Source organism: Cervus elaphus, chromosome 30, assembly GCF_910594005.1.
Source record: "Cervus elaphus chromosome 30, mCerEla1.1, whole genome shotgun sequence".
NCBI classification, from domain to species: Eukaryota; Metazoa; Chordata; class Mammalia; order Artiodactyla; family Cervidae; genus Cervus; species Cervus elaphus.
In genome coordinates, this window is record NC_057844.1 from 54,212,526 (window position 1) to 54,219,372 (window position 6,847).

A 6,847-nucleotide genomic window follows, 5' to 3' on the forward strand; every position below is an offset into this window, starting at 1 on the left:
ATAAAGTTTGGTAAATATCCCTAATAGGGTGTAAGAATTTGGCAGGTGTTTGCCCAGGCCCAACGGAGGCTGATGAATTCTCAAGTTTGAAGGAATTCGCCATTCCATCTTGAGACTTAAAAGTTTTTTTTTAATTTTTGGTAATTACATTCATTTCATCTCATAACATTTGTACATTTTCTACTCAGAAGGCAACTAATTCAAGTATTAAGGTGGATTTTTCAATATCAAAAAAAAGTAAGGCACTCCAATTTTTGTCTTAAGAGTTAATTAAAGTACAGTTAAGGAAGAAAATCATCAGAGAGGTTTAAAGAAATTAAGAAACAGCAGTTTTTCTAACGAATGGGCCAAAGACTGCCAGTAACAGATAGCCAAGGGTATTATTCGTTAAAAATGCGGCTCTGCGGGCTGCCTGAACCACTCAGTCAAATTATGAGGGTTAATATCAGAAATTCCTATTTGAGTAAGTGAATATGATTCACAAGTACACTATAGTCTGCAAACTATCCTTTAAATCACAAATATTTGGACTGAATACTTACTATATGTGGTGGTGGTGTAGTCGCTCAGTCATGTTGGACTCTTTGTGACCCTATGAACTATAGCTTGCAAAGCTCCTCTGTTCATGGAATTCTCCAGGCAAGAATACTGGAGGGGGTTGCCATTTCCTTCTTCAGGGAAACTTCCCAACCCAGGTCTCCTGTAATACAGGCAGATTCTTTACCAAATGAGCCACCAGGAAAGCCCACTTATTGTATACCAGGCACTATTCTAGGTTGGGGATTGGCAAACTACGCATGAAGACCAAATCCAAACTACCACCTGTTTTATACAGCCTGTGAACCAAGAATGGGTTTTAATTTTTTAATAGTTTTAAAAACTCAAAAAAAAAGGAAAAAAAAATAACATTTTGGGACAGATAAAGATTTTATGAAAGTCAAAATTTAGTCTGTAAATGCAGTTTTATTGGCACACAGCTACTCTCATTAATTTCCACATCATCTGTCTGCTCTCATGTCACAATAGCACAGTCAGATAGTCACAACAGAGTCCAGTGGTGAACTCATTGGTTTCACACTACTCCTAAGCATGATACAATCGCCAGTGACCCAGTTATAACTCAGCAGTGTTTCTAGGATCACGCGTGTCACTGTACTGCATCTCATTTTATTTTGCTTATTTCTTTATTTTTGTTCATGGTGGATCTTCATAGCTGCGCATGGGTTTTTTTTCTACTTGCAGCAGGGTCTACTCTTCGTTGGTTCCCCAACCAAGTGTGGAACTCACATTCCCTGCATCGCAAGGCAGATGTTTAACCACTGGGTCACTAGGAAAGCCCCTAGAAAAGTGGATTTTGAGTGTCACACTTTCAAGGCACAATTGAACGTGGATTATTTTGGTGTGGAATTGGATGGTTAAAGCATTGTGTTTATTATGCAAACACAGCATGGCTATGCTAACAGAATACGATGTACTTCAACACCACCAGCCCAAGCACTCATTTCAATATTTCCAACTTGAAGGAGAGCAGAAGTTGGGACAATTAGAAAAGTTAAAACAAAATATCTCATTTTAGTACAATTTCTTCACCAAAATGAAGAGTTAAAATGAGCTGCAACCAAAAAATTTACATTTGTTAGCCATTCAAGGAAACCTGTTTACTCATGGTGATGTGATTAAATCGTGTTTGACACATTAACTAAACAAACATGTACAGAGGAAGAAAAAAATTTTTTAGACGAGTAGTCTATTGGTGAGAATTCTTGGGTAAAGACTTGAGGACATTGAGAGAAGCATCAATAGCCAATTAAAATACAAGGCACACGATTTTGAATAGTTTCCTCTGACTCTTTATGAACTGACAGATGTTAAAGCTATTGTCAATATTGATAATATTGACAATGCTCAGCCAGACTGAAGAACTAGCCACTATGAATAGTCTGCATTTAAACACTATAGGCAAGAATGTTCTCAAAGATGTTAACAAAATAGTAATTCCATACAACATGAAGTTGACTCTGCTAAGATGTTTTAAAACTAATGGTAGTAAAAATGTAAACACTATCAGAGAAACTTGTACTACAATAAAGACATTTTGACAAAAACTAACACTGTTTTAATCACAAGTAATGTTGAGGCTGCTGAAGTGTCAAGGCTGCTGAAGGTTAAAGAAAGGAGTGAGATCTCCATTTGCACACACATGTGTTGTGAATATAGCTTCTGACCTCCAGTAACATTTTCCAACATGATGTAAATGTGAAGGAAATTCCCAGATTTCAAAATCCATTTAAATGTGTAATTAAGGAAATCCTGTATAGCATTCTATTGGAAGTTAATGCAAATATCAAGAGATGACTCTAATAGAATTCTACAAATGCCTTCTAAAAGATGAATACACTCATTCAGTTGAAGTTAGATGCTAAGGGATACCTATGTCTGAAAGGACATTTTCAAAGATGAAGTATATAAATTCTTATACACATTTTACCAACCATCATTTGTAAATCCAATAAACCTTTACAATCAGTTTTGAAGATAGATAACTAATTTTGAACCCTAATTATGTGAAATGTTATCAACCTCCCCCAAAAAGGAATTGTATTCTCCTTGTTGGTAGACCTGAATTACAAAAAAACTTACTTTATTAGTATTATTTTAAATTTTATCAATGCAAAATTTGTAGGAAATTTTACTTTCTTATGTAATATCCTTGATTTTTGCCACTGCTCACAAAATGTAAAATCTTTACTATACTGACCCTCTATTTTTCCTTAGTTTCTAGGTAGTACTTTATCTTCAAAGGTCTTGTCTTCTGGATATCTTTTCCTCAGTCTATGCTTTTGCCCCCAAATTATGTGCTTGCTCATAGCTCTTTTCACACTGATGCATAAAGTATTCATCTGATTCCCCTATCATCCCACAAGCTCCTATATAACCAATCACCCTGTCATCCATCTATTTATAAATACTGTGTTTTCGTATTTATAGTATCTGAAATACAGTTGATTCTTGAGTACCTATCTTCTCAATCAAAGCTAGAATACTGCATACAAGGCACGAAGCTCAACAGAACAACAAAAGTAATTAATATTTACCAGAAGTCTTCTGCAGCTTAAAAATAAAAAAGCCTTTCACATTTAATTCTCACAGCAACAGTGTTATGTATCATTGCTCTTTTTTCACAGGTGAAGGAACAGAGATTACATTAGGGACGCTAGATCATATAACAAGAAAGTGTTACAGCTAGATTCCGCCAAGCCGGGTGTGTTACACCTCTGTGCTCTACAAATCCACCTACTAAGCAATGGACGTCCATGAGAACCTGTTACTTTTTATCTTGGTTTCCAACTTCCTAAATCTAGTCTCATGAACCAGCTTCTACCATGATGTTAATGGGTTCATGTACTGCCACTCATTCTCCATTCCCCATAGAAAATATTTTAGCACCAAGTAAGTATTCTAGGGAAGATATTTTCCACCAACCATATTCAGGGATTATTGTGACCTTTCCAAGGTTGAAGGGATTAGGAATGAAGCTACCTAGTTCAGTTGGTGGGATTCACCTAAGTAACTTTACACAAAAATTCACCATAAGAGCATATATTGACACTGTTACTTATAAACAGTAGTAGATGTACAGTAGTAATTTTTATTCCCATAGTTTCAGTTCCCCTGGGTCAGGCACAGCCTGAAAATACCAAATGAAAAGTTCCAGAAGTAAATAATTGGTCCGTTTTAATCTCACACCATTCTGAGTAGTGTGATAAATCTTGTGCTATTCCCCTGGGTACCCCTGAGACTCATCCCATTGTCTTGTGTACCCTCCCCCAACATACCCCCCTTGCCCCTTTAGTAATTTAGTATCTATCTTGGTTATTAGATAGATTGTGAACTGTCTTATGTTCAAGTAACCCTTCTTTTACTTAATAATGGTCCCAGATTAGTCACTGGCAGTTTGGTTATGCCAAAGAGAAGTCATAAAAAGTGTTTCTTTTAAGTGAAAAGCTAAAAGTTCTTGACTTAATAAGGAAGGAAAATAATTATATGCTGAGGTTGCTAAGAATAAATCTATTTATCAAATCATGAAGAAAGAAAAAAAATTCATGCTAGCTTTGCTGTCACACCTCAGCAAAACTTACAGTCACAGTGCATAATGAGTGCTTAGTTATTATTAGAGTTTATTGTCAGAATTATTGTTTTATTAGCTATTTTTGTTAATCTCTTACTGCCTAATTTATAAATTAGGTTCTAACATAAGCATATACGTATAAGGAAAAACATACGTAGAGTCTGTCCTATCCACAGTTTCAGGCATCCACGGAGGCTCTTGGAAGATAGCCCCTGTAGACGAGCGGGGACTATTGTAATATGCAGCCCTTGGGCAAAGTATATAATTGAGACAGCTGGTCCCAGAAACAGAATAAAGAAAATTCCAGATCCCTGACCTGTTTCCTAAGAACCCAGGGAAACTTTGCAGCAAAAAAAAAAAACAAAAACAAACTAATGATAGCTGCCATTTGTAATATTAGTATTTGTTTCATTCTTTGTTTGGGCTTCCCTGGTGGCTTATATTGTAAAAAATCTGCCTGTGGTACATGAGACCCAGGTTTGAACCCTGGGTCGGGAAGATTCCCCTGGAAAAGGAAACGGCAACCCACTCTAGTATTCTTGCCTGGGAAATCCCATAGACAGAAGAGCCTGGTGGGCTACAGTCCATCTGATCGCAAAGAGTCAGACACGACTGAGTGACTAACACTTTTACTTTGTTGATTGAACACCATGAACTAGGTAATGTGATAGGCATTTATTTTTCACACCTGTGAACCCTGGTAAAGGCAAGTTTCTGTTTTAAAATGTGTAAAATTTCTATAAAGAAGAAAATGCCAAGATTCAGGGTCAATGACTGAGTTCTTTCCTCAATTCATGCTATAGGGTCCTCGACTTAAAAAACGATGCACCATCCTCTCCAGACATACTATACACGGGGATCAGATTAGGAATTTTGCACCCTCGGAAGAGGAAGGGGAGGAAGTTCGTGTGTGTGTGTGTGTGTCTGTGTGTGTGTGTAGAGGTGGAGGGTGTAACACAATAAAGAAACTCTGAGGTAATGGACTGTAATGGAGGGCAGTGAAGTGATGAGGTTTATTCATCCAGACTTCCTCCAGAGCCCCATTCTGAGTGCGGAGGAGACACTCACATGCCCTCAGAAGTCCAGGTCTATCTGCTGCTGTGGAAGGCAGCCAGCACTCTCAGAGCCCTTTTCCTCTCTTTATTAGAAGGGAAGAAGAGGGAAGGAGAACTTAGGCCAGTATTAGACAGCATCTACAGTCTGCCGCAGAGAGAGGATGTGCCCCAGGAAGCATTTCCTCCTTACAGATGTCACACAGCAGAACTAAAATATTACTGATGACATAAAAGAGTCGCTGACACCAGCCACAGACACACATCAAAGATGCAAAGGCCTGTGATTGCTGTTGTTGTTGAGTCGCTAAATTGTGTCCAACTTTTTTTTGCAGTCTCATGCACTATAGCCCGCCAGGCTCCTCTGTCCATGGGATTCTCCAGACAAGAATACTGGAGTGGATTGTCATGTTCTCCCCCAGGGGATCTTCCTGACTCAGGGATTGAACCCATGTCTCCTGCCTTGCAGGTGAATTCTTTACCACTGAGCCACCAGGGAAGCCCTAATAATAATTCCTATTACTTTAAAAAATGTCTAAATAAGCAATACATTTTTACACAAGGCAAATAGTGAAAATGGTACCCCCCACCTTCTTACCTGTGTCCCCAGGAACAACCTTTTCATGCACTGGTACATAGTCCTCTGAAATTCTTCTGTTTACATATGCTTATATAGTTGTATGATATAGAATGATATTGTTCTATACATATTATTTGCCACTTACTCTTTTCATTCAAAAATGATCATGGGAAGTTCCCTGATGATCCAGTGGTAAAGAATCTGCCTTCTGATGCAGGGGGCGTGGGTTCAATCCCTGGCGAGGGAACACGTGCCATGGGGCAGGTAAGCCCTTGCATTGCAACTACTGAGCCCCAGAGGCATAACTAGAAAGAAGCCTGTGAGCCACAAGGAAAGGTCCTACATGCCACAACCAAAAATAAATAAATATTTTCAAAAAATGATTCTGGACATCTTTTCATGCATCCATCTTCCATGCAATATTGACTCTTTTCTTTCTCTCTCTTCCTTTTTCTTTCTTTCTTTTTATGGCTATGTAGTATACCATAGGTTGGTATGGTATAATTTATTTAGCTCTCCCTGATATCTGATATCTATCTGGGTTGCCTACAATTTTATAATTCTAAAAAAGTCTGGACAGAAAATATTTGAGGAAATTAGATGAAATTTTCTAACAAGACTGATTCCTCAAAACAAAATTTCTGGGACAAAGAATATTTGCAATTAAGGTAAGATTTTCAAAGTGGTTAATATCAAATGTCTACATGAACATTAGAAAAAGATCTGTGAGAAAATGTAAAAGTCCACAAGAATGACTCCTGTGAATATTAACAGATATTTGTGGATGCAATTTTGATTTAAAAAATTTAAAGAAAGAATATGTAATAAAAAAGTGTATGCAACCATTAAAAACTGAAAAAATGGAGTAAATAACTTGAAAATCAAGTCCTGTTACTATTCCATTTTTTTTTTTACTCTCATAATCTACTTTGCTCTTAAAAACCTATAGTTTTCATAAATCTTTAAGATTTCATTTCTAAGTATGAGAATTACTTTTAAATATAGAATATATCCTTGAATATAGTAGTACCACAAATCAAGAATACTATATTTATATTCTGAAGATAGAGAATAGTATAAACTATA